A 19,182-nucleotide genomic window follows, 5' to 3' on the forward strand; every position below is an offset into this window, starting at 1 on the left:
CGTCCTACCTGACAGGTCGCTCCTACCAGGTGGCGTGGCGAGAATCTGTCTCCTCACCACGCGCTCTCACCACTGGCGTCCCCCAGGGCTCTGTTCTAGGCCCTCTCCTATTCTCGCTATACACCAAGTCACTTGGCTCTGTCATAACCTCACATGGTCTCTCCTATCATTGCTATGCAGACGACACACAATTAATCTTCTCCTTTCCCCCTTCTGATGACCAGGTGGCGAAACGCATCTCTGCATGTCTGGCAGACATATCAGTGTGGATGACGGATCACCACCTCAAGCTGAACCTCTGCAAGACGGAGCTGCTCTTCCTCCCGGGGAAGGACTGCCCATTCCATGATCTCGCCATCACGGTTGACAACTCCATTGTGTCCTCCTCCCAGAGCGCTAAGAACCTTGGCGTGATCCTGGACAACACCCTGTCGTTCTCAACTAACATCAAGGCGGTGGCCCGTTCTTGTAGGTTCATGCTCTACAACATCCGCAGAGTACGACCCTGCCTCACACAGGAAGCAGCGCAGGTCCTAATCCAGGCACTTGTCATCTCCCGTCTGGATTACTGCAACTCGCTGTTGGCTGGGCTCCCTGCCTGTGCCATTAAACCCCTACAACTCATCCAGAACGCCGCAGCCCGTCTGGTGTTCAACCTTCCCAAGTTCTCTCACGTCACCCCGCTCCTCCGCTCTCCACTGGCTTCCAGTTGAAGCTCGCATCCGCTACAAGACCATGGTGCTTGCCTACGGAGCTGTGAGGGGAACGGCACCTCAGTACCTCCAGGCTCTGAACAGGCCCTACACCCAAACAAGGGCACTGCGTTCATCCACCTCTGGCCTGCTCGCCTCCCTACCACTGAGGAAGTACAGTTCCCGCGCAGCCCAGTCAAAACTGTTCGCTGCTCTGGCCCCCCAATGGTGGAACAAACTCCCTCACGATGCCAGGACAGCGGAGTCAATCACCACCTTCCGGAGACACCTGAAACCCCACCTCTTTCAGGAATACCTAGGATAGGATAAAGTAATCCTTCTCACCCCCTTAAAAGATTTAGATGCACTATTGTAAAGTGGCTGTTCCACTGGATGTCTTAAGGTGAACGCACCAATTTGTAAGTCGCTCTGGATAAGAGCGTCTGCTAAATGACTTAAATGTTAAAATGTTAATGTATGTTTGATACTTACTGCTGTTGTTGCCATGGTGTCATCGGTGGCTGAGGTGGAGAAGGTTTGTGTGTCTGCCTGGCTGGCTGGCTGCACTGCTAAGATCTGTGTGACTTCAAACGGAAGACAAAGCCACTCTCTACCAGAGCTCTAATGAGACACTAATTGAAAGGAGCCTGTGAGACCACAACCTCATTCCAAGTTGTACCCTATTCTCTATTTAGTGCACTTATTTTGACCATGGCCTATAGGGAATATGGTGCCATTTGGGACGCAAACAAAACCTCATCCAACCTCCCATGATCAAGACATACTAGATATTTTAAAGAACAAGCACATACACACACACACACACACAGACAAAATGGAAGAAAAAAACACGCACACACAGATATACACAAACAGAGAATGAGGAGACACACAGAAAACATTTAAACAGAAACACAGGATAATAGAGAAGGAGAAAGAGAGAGAGACAGAGAGAGATAGTGAACTTCTCCAAACAGTGAGGCCCTTGTCACACCGCGATGATCTAACAAAATTCAGTCGGAACACTAAAATAGTGGTTTCATCCCAAATTGCACCCTTTACCCTCAACATTGAACCTTTGTTACCCACCATGAGTGTTACAGTTAGCATCTATAAGAACGATAAAGCTTTGTCGGGGATTAAATAACATGAGTACCTGATAATGTTCTCTTTCGCTCTACTGAACGCTTCACTTTTACCAGTGCAGTTTGGAGAGCTGGGTCTGGATCTGTGTCTGGATCTGGATCTGGGTCTGGAGCTGGGTCTGGGTCTGGATCTGGGTCTGGGTCTGGATCTGGGTCTGGGTCTGGATCTGGGTCTGGATCTACCTATTGATAAAAGTCACCTTGTCCTGGAGAGATTTAAGCCTGAATGGTGGAAAAACAATTGGAACCATTTCCCTATACATCATTTTTCTGTTACCTCTATAAGAACGCTAAAGCTTTGTCGGAGATTAAATACATTGTCTCAATGCTTACATCACAAGAACGAGAAGAGAACCTTATTTTGTGAAATTGGAAAAAGTTCTAATTTAATACAGTTGAAATGTTTACAAATTAGATGCACTGAAATGAAAGCAACTTCTGAAAATGAACACTCAGATTATAGTGATATTATGTCTGATCTCTCAAACAATGTAAAGAATGTTTAGATAAGTGTAATCTAGAGCCAAGCCTGTTGATTTTTAATCGGAGGGTATCCTGCTATTGACACTCTTGTTGAATTATGCAACAGAACGTGACAACAGCAGTAATTTATGTGGATGTCTAGACAGAGCAGGTGAGTGGAAGTAGGCCTAGACAGAGCAGGTGAGTGGAAGTAGGCCTAGACAGAGCAGGTGAGTGGAAGTAGGCCTAGACAGAGCAGGTGAGTGGAAGTAGGCCTAGACAGAGCAGGTGAGTGGAAGTAGGCCTAGACAGAGCAGGTGAGTGGAAGTAGGCCTAGACAGAGCAGGTGAGTGGAAGTAGGCCTAGACAGAGCAGGTGAGTGGAAGTAGGCCTAGACAGAGAGCAGGTGGTAGGCCTGGAGCAGGTGAGTGGAAGGGCCTAGACAGAGCAGGTGAGTGGAAGTAGGCCTAGACAGAGCAGGTGAGTGGAAGTAGGCCTAGACAGAGCAGGTGGGTGGAAGTAGGCCTAGACAGAGCAGGTGAGTGGAAGTAGGCCTAGACAGAGCAGGTGGGTGGAAGTAGGCCTAGACAGAGCAGGTGGTGGAGTAGGCCTAGACAGAGCAGGTGGGTGGAAGTAGGCCTAGACAGAGCAGGTGAGTGGAAGTAGGCCTAGAAGAGCAGGTGAGTGGAGGCCTAGACAGAGCAGGTGGGTGGAAGTAGGCCTAGACAGAGCAGGTGAGTGGAAGTAGGCCTAGCAGAGCAGGTGGAAGTAGGCCTAGACAGAGCAGGTGGGTGGAGGTGAGTGGAGACAGAGCAGGTGAGTGGAAGTAGAGCAGCCTAGACAGAGCAGGTGAGTGGAAGTAGGCCTAGACAGAGCAGGTGGGTGAGCAGGTGGTGGAAGTAGGCCTAGACAGAGCAGGTGAGTGGAAGTAGGCCTAGTAGGCCTAGACAGAGCAGGTGGGTGGAAGTAGGCCTAGACAGAGCAGGTGAGTGGAAGTAGGCCTAGTGGAAGTAGGCCTAGACAGAGGTGAGTGGAAGTAGGCCTAGACAGAGTGGGTGGAAGTAGGCCTAGACAGAGCAGGTGAGTGGAACAGAGCAGGTAGGCCTAGACAGAGCAGGTGAGTGGAAGTAGGCCTAGACAGAGCAGGTGAGTGGAAGTAGGCCTAGACAGAGCAGGTAGGCCTAGACAGAGCAGGTGAGTGGAAGTAGGCCTAGACAGAGCAGGTGGGTGGAAGACAGAGCAGGTGGTGGAAGTAGGCCTAGACAGAGCAGGTGGGTGGAAGTAGGCCTAGACAGAGCAGGTGAGTGGAAGTAGGCCTAGACAGAGCAGGTGGGAAGTGGCCTAAGAGCAGGTAGGCCTAGACAGAGCAGGTGAGTGGAAGTAGGCCAGAGCAGGTGGGTAGACAGACAGAGCAGGTGGGTGGAAGTAGGCCTAGACAGAGCAGGTGAGTGGAAGTAGGCCTAGACAGAGCAGGTGGGTGGAAGTGGCCTAGACAGAGCAGGTGGGCCTAGACAGAGCAGGTGGTGGCCTAGACAGAGCAAGTAGGCCTAGACAGAGCAGGTGAGTGGAAGTAGGCCTAGACAGAGCAGGTGGGTGGAAGTAGGCCTAGACAGAGCAGGTGAGTGGAAGTAGGCCTAGACAGAGCAGGTGAGTGGAAGTAGGCCTAGACAGAGCAGGTGGGTGGAAGTAGGCCTAGACAGAGCAGGTGAGTGGAACAGAGCAGGTGAGTGGAGGCCTAGACAGAGCAGGTGAGTGGAAGTAGGCCAGGTAGACAGAGCAGGTGAGTGGAAGTAGGCCTAGACAGAGCAGGTGAGTGGAAGTAGGCCTAGACAGAGCAGGTGAGTGGAAGTAGGCCTGCCTAGACAGAGCAGGTGAGTGGAAGTAGGCCTAGACAGAGCAGGTGGTGGAAGTAGGCCTAACAGAGCAGGTAGTGGAAGTAGGCCTAGACAGAGCAGGTGGTGGAGTGGCCTAGACAGAGCAGGTGAGTGGAGGGCCTAGACAGAGCAGGAGCAGGTGAGTGGAACAGTAGGCCTAGACAGAGCAGGTGAAGTAGGCCTAGACAGAGCAGGCCTAGACAGAGCAGGTGGGTGGAAGTAGGCCTAGACAGAGCAGGTGAGTGGAAGTAGGCCTAGACAGAGCATGGCCTGACAGAGCAGGTGGAAGTAGGCCTAGACAGAGCAGGTGAGTGGAAGTAGGCCTAGCCTAGACAGAGCAGGTGGGTGGAAGTAGGCCTAGACAGAGCAGGTGAGTGGAAGTAGGCCTAGACAGAGCAGGTGGGTGGAAGTAGGCCTAGACAGAGCAGGTGGGTGGAAGTAGGCCTAGACAGAGCAGGTGAGTGGAAGTAGGCCTAGACAGAGCAGGTGAGTGGAAGTAGGCCTAGACAGAGCAGGTGGTGGAAGTAGGCCTGACAGAGCAGGTAGGGAAGTAGGCCTAGACAGAGCAGGTGAGTGGAAGTAGGCCTAGACAGAGCAGGTGGTGGAAGTAGGCCTGAACAGAGCAGGTGGGTGGAAGTAGGCCTAGACAGAGCAGGTGAAGTGGCCTAGACAGAGCAGGTGAGGCCTAGACAGAGCAGGTGGGTGGAAGTAGGCCTAGACAGAGCAGGTGGGTGGAGTAGGCCTAAGTAGGCCTAGACAGAGCAGGTGGGTGGAAGTAGGCCTGAGACAGAGCAGGTGAGTGGAAGTAGGCCTAGACAGAGCAGGTGAGTGGAAGTAGGCCTAGACAGAGCAGGTGAGTGGAAGTAGGCCTAGACAGAGCAGGTGGGTGGAAGTAGGCCTGGACAGAGACAGAGTGGGTGGAAGTAGGCCTAGACAGAGCAGGTGAGTGGAAGTAGGCCTAGACAGAGCAGGTGAGTGGAAGTAGGCCTAGACAGAGCAGGTGAGTGGAAGTAGGCCTAGACAGAGCAGGTGAGTGGAAGTAGGCCTAGACAGAGCAGGTGGGTGGAAGTAGGCCTAGACAGAGCAGGTGAGTGGAAGTAGGCCTAGACAGAGCAGGTGGGTGGAAGTAGGCTTGAGTGGAAGTAGGCAGACAGAGCAGGTGAGTGGAAGTAGTCCTAGACAGAGCAGGTGAGTGGAAGTAGGCCTAGACAGAGCAGGTGGGTGGAAGTAGGCCTAGACAGAGCAGGTGAGTGGAAGTAGGCCTAGACAGAGCAGGTGAGTGGAAGTAGGCCTAGACAGAGCAGGTGAGTGGAAGTAGGCCTAGACAGAGCAGGTGGGTGGAAGTAGGCCTAGACAGAGCAGGTGGGTGGAAGTAGGCCTAGACAGAGCAGGTGGGTGGAAGTAGGCCTAGACAGAGCAAGTTTTAGTGGTTTCAGCCCCGTTCCACCCACCACTTTATGTTAATGTGTTAATGTATGCAAATTGCTCTATTGTATTTATGCAAATTACGCAAATATATAACTTTCTTTATTTTAACATCAAAAATAATCAATGTAATACCTGATACCATTAGAACATATATAAGGGCATAACAAAGTTACATTTTACAATAAATATGTGAATTGCCACCAAAAATCCACAAACTCTACTATGTATTTGTCAGTGCCAGTAAAATGTTTTATGTGTTATAATTCAGTCAATATCTGATGGATTATACACATTTTAAAAATGTGGAGTATTTTCATCCATTGTCCAACAGTTGCATTTACTAAAATTGTTATTAAAATATTTTTCATTACCGTTGCTACCCTCACTCTCTCCTGCTGCCGGTGGTAGGTGGTTGTGATGGTGTATCAGTCAGACATGGGTTCAAACACCATTTGTTTCCTTTCAAATACTTAATCTGTGCTTGACAGTATTTGAATAATTTGAAAATATATCCAATACTGTTTGAACCCAGGTGGTATGGTGGGTCAGTGTGTGTGGTAGACAGCCAGGGTCAGTGTGTGTGTGGTAGACAGCCAGGGTCAGTGTGTGTGTAGTAGACAGCCATGGTCAGTGTGTGTGGTAGACAGCCAGGGTCAGTGTGTGTGGTAGACAGCCAGGGTCAGTGTGTGTGGACAGCCAGGGTCAGACAGCCAGGGTCAGTGTGTGTGTGGTAGACAGCCAGGGTCAGTGTGTGTGTAGTAGACAGCCAGGGTCAGTGTGTGTGGTAGACAGCCAGGGTCAGTGTGTGTGTAGTAGACAGCCAGGGTCAGTGTGTGTGGTAGACAGCCAGGGTCAGTGTGTGTGGTAGACAGCCAGGGTCAGTGTGTGTGGTAGACAGCCAGGGTCAGTGTGTGTGGTAGACAGCCAGGGTCAGTGTGTGTGTAGTAGACAGCCAGGGTCAGTGTGTGTGGTAGACAGCCAGGGTCAGTGTGTGTGGTAGACAGCCAGGGTCAGTGTGTGTGTAGTAGACAGCCAGGGTCAGTGTGTGTGTGGTAGACAGCCAGGGTCAGTGTGTGGGAGAGAGACTAGATGAGACTCAGTTAGAACTGAGTTAGAACAGTAGCTTCAGGGGATTCAAGTGGCTGCAAATGTTTTTGTTTCCGTCAGTGATTGAAGTGGGCTGAGGTCCGTGGCTCTGTGACCGAACACATTAGTTCACACATCAAGAGGATACCAGAAACTTGTGTGGGGGAAGATAGCTGGAGAAGATAGGATAACTCTGAATAAACAACTTCACACACTGACAGTGACACGTGCACACACACACACACACAGATTAGATTAGATTACATCAGAAGATTAGATTAGAAGAGACATACACAAACACACACACACACACACATTAACATGAGCGATAGAAATTTTTAAAAAGGCAGTTGAAGAAGAGAGTGAAATACTTTTAAATAAGATGCAAATGAGCAAACAGATGAGAATAATATGGTGAAATCTGGAGGGAGGACCGTCGAAGAGGAGAGGAGGGATTTTGAGGAGACAATGATGGGGAAGGAGGGGGCACAGAGCGAGAGAAAGAGAGAGGGAAGGGGGAGAGTAAGAAAAGAAGAGATAAGAGTGAGAGAAGATTTAAAAAGAGAGAGTCAGCAAACCATAGGACACACAGCACACAGTCTTGGCGATAACAAATCTTTCAAACTGTCATTTCTCAGAGCTCTGTGTTTTCTGCTAACGCCCCCTCTTGCCAGCCTCACGCAGACAATCGCACACACACACAACGCCCTCTCCCCTCACACAGAGAGACCAGAGGCACGCATGCAAGGCAGGCAGCTTATTTCTTCGGAGGCTATCTATCCTCTCAACTTAGCTTATCGTCCAGTAACTAAGTTCAATTGACGACGGCAGTATGTATAGTCCTCGTGAGGGGCGTCGTGATAGACGGCCTCCCAAACGGCACCCTATTCCCTACATATGGCACTACTTTTGACCAGAGGCCTTTGTAATGTAGTGCATTACATAGGGAATAGGGTGCCATTTGGTACAGATACTTAGACACAGTGGCGGCAGCAGCACTGCATAAAGAGAAGGAACTGTTGAAGGATTTGCCTGTGAGGAGGAGGATGAGGATGAGGATGAGGATGAGGAGGAGGAGGAGGAGGAGGAGGAGGCTTGAAAGCATCTGCCCTGCACTCTGATTCCATACAGTCGCTGGGTATGTCCCAAATGGAAGTATTCCAGAAATAGTGCACTACTTTTGACCAGGTTCCTAGTACACTATTTAGGGAATAGGGTGCCATTTGGGAAACTAACTGTGTCAATCTTGGTGGGAGATGACTGGGAGCTGATTACTCATTATAGCAGAGGCCAGGGTATGAATCATACAGCCCACAGCCAAACGACCTTATTAAATAATAACTTCACAGGCCATACGTCTTCACAGCTATCTCCGGTATAGACATGACTCTATAGCAGTTCACCTCCCTATAGCCTGGTCCCAAATTTGTATGTGCTGTCTTGCCAATTCATTTGGGACCAGGGACCATATTCTCAAAGTGTCTCCAAGTAGGAGTGCTGATCTAGGATCTGTTTTGCTATTTGGATCATGATGAATATGATTACATGGTTGGGGGGCTCGACCTGTTCGTAGATCAGCACTCCTACTATGAGACGCTTTGTGGATATGGGCCCTGATCCCAGATCATTAGGAGTTGGTAAAACCGCACAAAAAGATCTGGGAACCGGCTAGCGGGAGCTGGACTGCTAAAGAGTCATGTTTGTACCAGAGACAGCTGTTCAGGCTAGACTGGGCTGCAGCTCAAATGGCACTCTATTCCCTATATAGTGCACTGTTTTTGACCAGGGCTTATATGGTAGTAGTGCACTAGATAGGGAATAGGGTGCCATTTGGGACTCAGACATGGCCTGTTCTGTAGAGTTATTATTATTATTATTATGGTTTGTACTCTGTAGGCTACTGTCTGGGAGGAGTTTCATCATATAGATTCATGACCCTTCACTTTAACTAGCCCACAGCTGTTGGTAGGAAAGAAAGTCTAGCAGGTTTGCATTGGCTGAGGTTGCAAAGTTTACAAGTTTATAGAAATGTCAAAAATCACGATGTATGTGTGTGTGTGTGTGTGTGTGTGTGTGTGTGTGTGTGTGTGTGTGTGTGTCTTTACTAGGAAAAGCTCTCTCTACCCAACTACTTGCTGTTACTGACTCCCTGAGCAGCAACATCTTGTGTTACCAGCTCCTCACAAAGCTAATAACGGCTTCACTGTCATCCGTTCCGTCGATACCTCAACCGGCCCACAGAGAGACCGAATGGCCCATCGGACAGGAACCCTACAGCTCTTATCAAAGTCTCTCTCTCCCTCCCTCCTCTCCTCCCCTCCTTCTCCCTCCTCGATACCTCAACCGGCCCACAGAGAGACCGAATGGCCCACAGAGAGAACGAATGGCCCATCGGATGGGAAACCTACAGCTCTTATCAAAGTCTCTCTCTCTCTCTCCCTTTCTCTCTCTCTTACTCTCTTTCCCTCTATCTCTCACCCTCTCCCTGTTTCTGTTGTGTCTCTCTGTTTCTCTCTCCTCTCTCTCTCTCTCCCTCCCTCCTCTCCTCCCCTCCTTCTCACTCTCCTCCCCTCTCTTTCTATCTCTCTGTCCCTCTCCCTCTCTCTGTGTGTCTGTATAGGGTTCCAGTGAAAGTATGTCATTCTAGACCCTGATAAAAGCACTGTGTTATCAAATGGGGAGTACAGAGGATCAGGGGAGTCTTTGTAGCTGTCCGCCATGGACGAATTTAGGGTTGGTGGGATTTTGAAAACGAAGGGGATCTGTAGGATGGGGGCGCTGAGTTTGGGGGTTAGGGGGGTCAAGTTTTTTTGTGTGTCGATGTGTAATTTGATTCCCTATTGACATTAAAGAACTCTCTCTCCCTCTCTTTCTGAGCCTCTCTCCACCCCCTCCTTACGGCAGCTGAATGGGGTTTGTTCCCCCTCCAATGGGTTTTTGTTCAGACACCCCCTAACCACCCTCTGTCTGTGTGTGTGTGTGTGCGTGCGTGCGTGCGTGCGTGCGTGCGTGCATGCGTGCGTGCGTGCGTGCGACTCTTCCAGGCAGCCATGCCCTCATTAAAAGGGTAAATATTTGCATGTTGTCGTCCATTGTCTTGGCCTGAACAGCCCTCTTAAAGGAAATATGACCACACAGGCACTGTGTGTGTTGTGATCACAGTCAAGGAACCCTATTCTCTACTGCAGGGCCTGTATTCATCAAGCAGAGTATGAGTGCTGATTTAGTTTAGCCCTTTAGATCATAATGAATAGCGTTACATGGACAGGTGGAACCTGATCCGAGATCAGCAGATGAGAAGAAGGCCTTGTTTTGCTCTGTAGACCGAATCTGAAAGTGGTCCTATTTTCTACAGCAGGGCCTGTATTCATCAAGTATTCACAGGGCTCTGGTCGACAGTAGTGCACTATATAGGGAATAGGGTGATATTTGGGACACTAAAGGATTCAGTAAAGAAGCACATTGTGCCAGTATTGCTCTAAATACCTACACAAGAAGATTCCTCACCGGAATTTTTTAAATTTTAATTGAAAATCTCTCTCTCGCTCTCTGAGTAGGGTGAAATTAATGTGGGAGAGATTATACAGCTGTAACTGTCATGCAAATATGCTATTTCTTTTTTAATCATTTTGCATTACTGTAGTTCAGGCTGTGTTTTATCTAGGCATACTCTGTCAGATTAATTTGGTGATGGCTGGCTGGCTGTAGTGGCACAGGGATTACCCCCAACATGTCACAATCATGTTTTTTGGTTAGATTTCCCATCAGTCGCTTGCCTGACTGATTGAATGGCACACACACGCGCACACCCCCACACTCTTGCCTGACGGTGAAAAATTGTTCGCTTTATTTCTCTCTCTCTCTCTCTCTCTCTCTCTCTCTCTCTTCTTTCTCTCTCTCTGTCTCTCTCTCTCTGTCTCTCTCTCTCTGTCTCTCTGTCTTTCTCTGTCTCTCTCTGTCTCTCTCTCTCTCTCTCTCTGTCTCTCTCTGTCTCGCTGTCTGTCTGTCTGTCTCTCTGTCTGTCTGTCAAGCACAAGATTGACAACATTCAGGACATCTGGATGGAAAATTAATAGAAACTGACTAATACACATTTTGTATACTATCGCTATCACACGCGCACACACACACACACACACACAGAGAGAGAGAGCATCAGTAGAGGTCAACACTCTCCATTTGATACTGGGGGAGGGGGGGGTAGAGAGAGGGTTAACTGAGGGTTAACTGACAGATCTATATCAAACATTATTCTGGAGAAACACACAAACACACACTGACAGGGATGCTCGTCTATCCGGACAGCCAGTGGCTATCATGCTATGGAGCTGCAGCAGTGACTCAGTGAGAGGAGATGTAGACAGGACACACACTGTAGAAGTGACAAGGTGTCAGCTACACTGGACTACAAGTGTCACTGAGTCACTCCCCTGCTGCTGACACACCCACTCACACAAACACACAGTGTGGACACGCATGTGTGTGTGTGTGCTCGAATATGTGTGTGTATGCGCATACATGTGTGTGTGTCCTGTCTCCGCTTTCTGCTTGCCCTGAGGGAGACTGCATGCCAGGGCCCACACACATGTACCCAAATACAGAAATAAGTGTGTGGGGGGATTCACTGGAATTCACAATACTTCTTTAAGTATTCACTGGAACACTGAGGGTCTGTTACCAAAATTGCACCCTATTGCGGACACAGCCAAGGACCTGAAGGGTAGAAGGTGAAGTGTGTATACTTTGAAGTGTGTATATATATATATATATATATATATATATATATATATGTGTGTGTGTGTGTGTGTGTGTGTGTGTGTGTGTGTGTGTGTATATATATATATATATATATATATATATATATATATATATATATATACACAGGGTATGCAAAACATTAACAACATGACATAGACTGACCAGGTGAATCCAGGTGAAAGCTATGATTCCTTATTGAGATCACCTGTTAAATCCACTTCAATCAGTGTAGATGGAGGGGAGGAGACAGGTTAAAGAAGGATTTATGTTATGGTAGTAGGTGCCAGGCGCACCGGTTTGTGTCAAGAACTGCTTACGCCGCAGGGTTTTTCACGCTCAACAGTTTCCCATGTATTTGATTAAACACCTGATGGTTTCATATCAGAGAGACAAATAATCATGATTTTTTTTGTTGCTAAATGCTATATGTCCATCTCATTCTCAGAGAAATAAGTAGGACTGCTAGGTTTTACACAGTCGAATGTAACTAATAACTACATTTTTATTGTAATAAAGAAATGTACAAATGAGACATTTGTGAAATCAATATTTAAAAACGTACAAAATAAATAGTTCAATAGAATAATATGAGATCTGGATGTAAAACATCTACATTTGACATGTTTATCATTTAGCAGATGATGTTATCCAGAGCGATATACAGTAAATGCATTCATTTGACGACAGCTAGGTGAGACAACCACATATCACAGTCAAATAAATATACAGGATACAAACATTCCAATCCAGCTAAACAATGGATACATAGCATTTAGCAGAAAAACACATTTTCATTCCCCTAAAAGCATAGGAATCTAAAATCTATGATTTTAAAATCTAAGAACAGTAATATTTTACACACACATAAAGTTACCCATAAGCAATCATTTCTGACAAAAAAGCACAATGTGAAAAACGGGTGGATATAGCATTTTAGAGCTAAACTCTTCATACAGTGTCTAGAGCAGGTGTGTATTTTAAAGTGTGTATTTTAAAGTGTGTATTGTGTATAATGTCTAAGTGTGTATATTATTCAAGGTGGCACAGTGTGATGACTAATAATGAGTTACAGTCCATAAATGTGGATGGAAATGTCTCAAGTAGCCCTCTGACACAAAAGTTACTGAAACAATTACACATACAGACATGAGTGCACACACACCGACACACACACACAGAGTTATGTGCACACACACACACACACACACACACACACACACACACACACACACACACACACACACACACACACGGCATCCATCCCCACACCCTTGCCTTGCCTTCTATCATTCACAACCAGTGTAACACGTTGTTCCCAAGTAGAATCGGTGTCCTATGTCGGCTCATAGATGTCTGGTCACAGGTAGTACACTACATAGGGAATAGGGTGCCATTTGGGATCCAATCCCAGTATAGCCTGAACCGCTGCAGTAGAACATCCTCATCTTACCCTCAAACCTCTTATTGAATTTGACGTGAGCAATATTCCTGTCATTACAGAGAGACAGAGACTTTGTTCTTCCACCTCGTTGTGTGTATGTACTCATTATAATGATGCACTCATCATTTAGTTTTAAGCCTTCCCCAAACAATAGTCCTAACCTTAACCACTCGGAATGAGTGCCTAAACTGTTAACCTTTGAGTTGTTTCTGTTTTAACCCTGTAACCACATGGAATTTACCCTGTAAACACATGGAATTAACCCTGTAACCACGTGGAATTAACCCTGTAAACACATGGAATTAACCCTGTAAACACATGGAATTAACCCTGTAAACACATGGAATTAACCCTGTAAACACATGGAATTAACCCTGTAACCACGTGGAATTAACCCTGTAAACACATGGAATTAACCCTGTAAACACATGGAATTAACCCTGTAAACACATGGAATTAACCCTGTAAACACATGGAATTAACCCTGTAAACACATGGAATTAACCCTGTAACCACATGGAATTAACCCTGTAAACACATGGAATTAACCCTGTAAACACATGGAATTAACCCTGTAAACACATGGAATTAACCCTGTAACCACATGGAATTAACCCTGTAAACACATGGAATTAACCCTGTAAACACATGGAATTAACCCTGTAAACACATGGGTTGTAAACACATGGAATTAACCCTGTAAACACATGGAATTAACCCTGTAAACACATGGAATTAACCCTGTAAACACATGGAATTAATTAACCCTGTAAACACATGGAATTAACCCTGTAACCACATGGAATTAACCCTGTAAACACATGGAATTAACCCTGTAAACACATGGAATTAACCCAATAAAACACATGGATTTAATGCCTCAAAAATAAACGTTAATCCATAGTACGTCGAATTTCAAGGGAACTATGAGATCTTCTTGCTATCTGTCAACTCCAGCTCACTAATTAATAACAGGGTTGCTGTGTTTGGTTCCCCAGCCATTGTGTGTGTGTGTGTGTGAGCATCCGTGGGTGTGTCAAACATCAAGCTGGTTCTTTTTCCATTCAGTGGATATAAAGCCCAGAGTGATCTCATGGCAGTGAAGGAGAGGAGAGAAAGGGAGCGCGTCCCAATAATCTCTCCTTTCTCCTGAAGTGTGCACTTGTTCACTTCCCTACACTGACTTAAGACTGATATACAAATGATGGTGGGAACTTTTAACAGCCCATGCCTCCACCAATCCAATGCTTTTAGATTTGTGGGAAGTAGTGATTGAGAGTACACTTCAGGAGGACTGAGAGATAGTATTGATATGCGACCCCAGGGCCTGGGTCTGTCCTATCATGGCACAAACCCAGGGAGAGTCTACTGTTGGACACAACATTATTTCTAACATCGGGGTCTAACTGGAGGTTAATTTGTTTTGTTTTACGAAGATTAAAAAGAAACAATACAACTTCCTATCTTATCCATATGTTGTTACATGTGTACATGGCACCCTTATTGGTTTATAGAAACGTATTCAATACTCATCCACTTACAGGTAAAGGTAAGAATATCATAAAGCTGTTGAATTCACATAATACTTTATATACTGTAGAGCAGGGGTATTCAACTCTTACCCTACGAGGTCCAGAGCCTGCTGGTTTTCTGTTCTACCTGATAATTAATTGCACACACCTGGTGTCCTAGGTTTAAATTAGTCCCTGATTAGAGGGGAAAAATGTGGAAAAAATGCAATGGAACTGGCTTCGAGGTCCAGAGTTGAGTTTGAGGGCTGTAGAGTCTAGCCATTCCAATTACAATACCATGTGTCTTAAATGTGGCCTATGGTGACCTCCAGCGGATGAATGAGGAATAACAAGGTGTAATCTACCCATTACGCACGTCTCCAAAAGCGCAATGTGCGCAGTGCTCTAGTCTTGGTACAGTATCTGCTTCATACCTACTTCTAGTCTTTTCTCATTGGTAAAATACCGTCCTCCACCTTCTTTCCTCCGTTTGCTTTCCTCTGTGACCCGGAAACCGTTAAGTGGTCGAGGAGATATCAATTCGTTAGTAGGCGAACGGAAGCGCGTCCTCCCCTCCTCGATAGCCACCTTTCATTGAGGATAGTTAGTTATGTGTATCCTACCTGAGTTCTTCCATGAAATACATTTTAATCTCCGACATCCCCTTTGAATCAGCTTTTGTTTTGGGGGGAGGAGAAAAGCATGCACACGTAAAATCTAAATTATCTGTAAAATGTCTTTGCCCTTTTTCAAAAGAAGGCGAGAGAAGACGGTTAAGAGAGGACGAAGGAGTTCAGCTTTCAATTGAGAAAAGGCCTCAGAGTACGACGCGACTTTTCCTTTCTCCCTGCAGTACTATGCATAATCAACTTCAGATGAGTGGACACATTTCTAAATTAATGTATGCGTCCATAAATTAATCCAAACGCATGCATTATTTAAATGTGTATGTCCACAATTACTTGTGTTGTGTTACCTAATTTCTCAAAATCAACAACATAACAACCTAAACATGTCCATATTGCTCCAATTTGTTCTAGGAGACAAACGAGGTCCTGAAAGACATGATACTGTAATAATTGTTCTCTCTCCATTCTCTGCAACAGCCCAGGGTAGTCTACATATAGTTAGAATTCTAAGAGGAAAATAGTCATCATTTCTATCTTTACTGAAATAATGATGATATATGTTGCCTCAATAGCCAACCACCTACAGTTAAAAGTACAGGCATAATCATAAGTACAGGACATGGCAGATATTTTACTAGTATACTACTAAAGAGAGAGAATGAGGGGGAGACAAAATTGTTTGAGCGGACCTTTGGGGGAACAGTCCGTCCGTGGGGGGAATACTGAATCACTCCTGGATGCTTTTGCAGAAGTCTTTGCGCTGTCATACCACGGCGCATTCCTGAAAAGGGAATTCACAGAATGTCACTGAAAGAGGGACGTTCTCCCGAAGGGCATGTCACAGTTGTCTGCATCCCCAAATCCCGTGGATTTTTAACTGAACAAGAAAGGACGCACATCAAGTTAGCATCTTAAAGAAGAGGAAAAGAGGAAATAGAAAAAGGTAAGTAGACTAATTTAATTATGTGGGGGCGCCTTTGAACAGCTCGTTGGAAATCACCTGAAGTGGTAGATCTGTCATTTAGAAAGATAAATTGCGGGGAATTTGGCCACTCGAACTAAATCAGTCGGAACTGCCACGCGAATCATTCGGGGGTGTAATGATATTGCTCTCTCTTTTTCTTCTTCGTGGTCAAGATCCGTTATTTTCCTTATCTTCATCCCCCGAGAGTTCAAGTTGTGTTGGCGGTAATTGTTTTGGTGTAAACAGCGTTTCCGGTCACTTACCCTACATTTCTGCTATCTAACTTTAGCTACAGGCCACCATAATCATCTGTGAGTCATATCAAATAATTGATGTTGGTTGTTTTTTTTGCTATTGTCATCATTTGAGAAAATTCCGGAAATAACTGTCTGATAGCACACAGGTATGTAGATCCAGACCGGTGTCCCCTGAATGCTTCTTATAGATTAGGTATAATAATATTTCAGAAGGTAGGAGTTATATTAAACAACAACTAAGTAGCTGTAAATAAATTACCAAATTAAAGCAATCTGTTGCTGGGTTGGTTACCAAATAAAGCAAGACAGATAGAAAACAAAAAGATTGGTGCAAATCACTCCCAGGGTTACAAACTTTATTTAATTGAATACAAGCAATCAGTTTGGACGCTCAGTGACAGTCAGTTAGTATGGCTATTGTCTGCCTTCTTATTGCCATCCTAAAGTGCACTACATTGCCGTCCCAAATGGCACCATATTCCCTCTATTAGTGGACTACTTTCGACCAGAGCCCTATGGGTGGGTCCTGGTCAAAAGTAGTGCGCTATGTAGGGAATAGGGTGCCATTTCAGACTGCCTATTAGCTCTGTTCACAGGGTACATCAGAGTGTAATCTCACATGATTGGATTGTTACATAAGTTTAGCAGAGTGCCTGCCATCCTCGTCTCCTCCAACCTGCCTGTCTGCGTAGGAGGACCTCCTTCCACTGCTCTATCGTTCCTATACAAATCCATGGACATTTGATGTGGTTGAAAAGGTTTTACTCTGCATCATGGTGTGAAACATCACTATGCTGGCCAGAAAGTCCTTTTGAAACCCATAGTTAATGTACTATAAGTGAGCCATATTGGGCATTTGGCACATGGTGTATGTCATATGGAGAGTGAATGTGAATGTGACGGTTGATGTTATGTTAATTTAGGGGGAGGCATGTCATCCCCTGTGTGTGTGTGTGTGTGTGTGTGTGTGTGTGTGTGTGTGTGTGTGTGTGTGTGTGTGTGTGTGTGTGTGTGTGTGTGTAATGGTGGAGGATGGGGTTTCATCCCAGCCTGTTTAGTGGGAGTGGAGTGTGAGTGTGGTAGCAGAGTGAAAAGGCATGACGTTGATCACACACACACACACAGACAGTAATGTGGTAATGAGCAGTCTGTTGTTTTTATACAAGTGGTGCCTCACACACAGTATGGCAACCCCACTGTCACCTACTGATGATGTCATCATAGCCATGGCTGGTGTCACACCCACCACTGTAGATGGAGAGCCAATTGCTATTGTAAGATTGTTAGCTGCCTCTGCCGAGTCCCCAACAACCGGATGTTCCGGTTTTTTGGAGAAATGAAAGAGAGCCTGTGATGCGACTTTCGCTTTTGGACGTTAACAAGGCAACACTGTCTTAACTCCTCCTCCACATTTACTGGATTGGTTGAACAGTGCAGAAGAGAACCTCCCCTGGCAGTTTATTTTCTTCTCCTTAAGACCAGTATGTAGGGGGATCTAGTTTCAGGCCTTTCTTTTACGCCTGCTATGTTAGGTTAGATTGTTGTTGGATTTTTTAAAAATCTAACCTTATTTAACCAGAAAGTCCCACTTCCAAGGGAGACTTGGCCAAAAAAGGGCAGCTCAATTAACAATGCATTCCTCATTCAACAAGGTGGAGGTTACAAAAAGTTTGTACATTGACACTGTCTAGGGATTTTCCATCTCGATTCCTCTGTACATTTATTTACCAAGTAACGGAATCACAACTGTTTCTGTGAGGGTTGATACCTTCTTCATAGACACTGGAAAACCAATATGATATTCCCTCTCACTTAGTCAAAATCATCTGATATTATTTAGTAGTCCCTAAAATAAACACTTTGTTCAACGAGTTCTCTAAAGCCCAACCCTGTCCATCACAGTATTATTCATTAACTTAGTCATAAGATAGAGGCCTGAACATCCATTAACTGGGGGTTTGAGAACATTTCCACCCATCACTTTATCTCAAGAGGCCTGCTGGCTATTTTCTCCCTCTTACCACAAGCGTCTGGCAGCCTGGTTGTTCTAACCGCTTAACAGTGAGAGGTGCTCAAATGTATTTGTAGAGACATTTTTACAACAGCAGTTGTCACAAAGTGCTTATACAGAAACCCAGCCTAAAACCCCAGAGAGCAAGCATGTAGAGGGATGGTGGGTAGTGTAACGGATGTGAAATAGCTAGCTAGTTAGCGGTGGTGCGCGCTAAATAGCGTTTCAATAGGTGACATCACTTGCTCTGAGACGTAGTGCTCTACAAAAGCCGCGGCTTGTAACGATGCTTCGTGGGTGACTGTTGATGTGTGCAGAGGTTCCCTGGTTCGCGCCTGGGTATGGGCAGGGTACGGTCTAAAGTTATACTGTTACACTCAGAAGAAACCTAGAGAGGAACCAGGCTCTGAGGGGTGGCCAGCCCTCTGGATCTCTGTGTGTGGTGGGGGGGGTCTAGTAAGGCTGACTATCTGAAAAAAATGGTCTTGGTCGGCCGAAAGTCGTCTGTTCATTGACGAGCCTCATACAAACATTCTTTCTTGAGTAAGGCAGCTCCAAAATGCTGGTGTTCAAGCCTAGCTCAGTGCTTTCTTGTGGTGGTGGGGCAGCCAGTGGAAAATACAGAGCGTAGGGGTTGGTAATGTTCTCTAGCTGCGCCGTGATTGTCACTCACGGGGACACTACGTAACTGCAAAATCTATGGGGAGAGGTCAAAAATTCAAGCCCCCTGAGTGCTGCCACAAATTTACATTAGAAGTGCCAATCCAAGAAGGCTCAAGGTCATTGGCCACAGATAAAATGCCATCAAATCAGGTTATATCTACCATAGTTTTGATTGGACTGATCATGTCAACATCATACTTTAAAAATCTTACAGTTGAAGTCGGAAGTTTCCATACACTTTGGTTGGAGTCATTAAAACTC

This window comes from Oncorhynchus nerka, linkage group LG12, assembly GCF_034236695.1.
Source record: "Oncorhynchus nerka isolate Pitt River linkage group LG12, Oner_Uvic_2.0, whole genome shotgun sequence".
NCBI lineage: Eukaryota > Metazoa > Chordata > Actinopteri > Salmoniformes > Salmonidae > Oncorhynchus > Oncorhynchus nerka.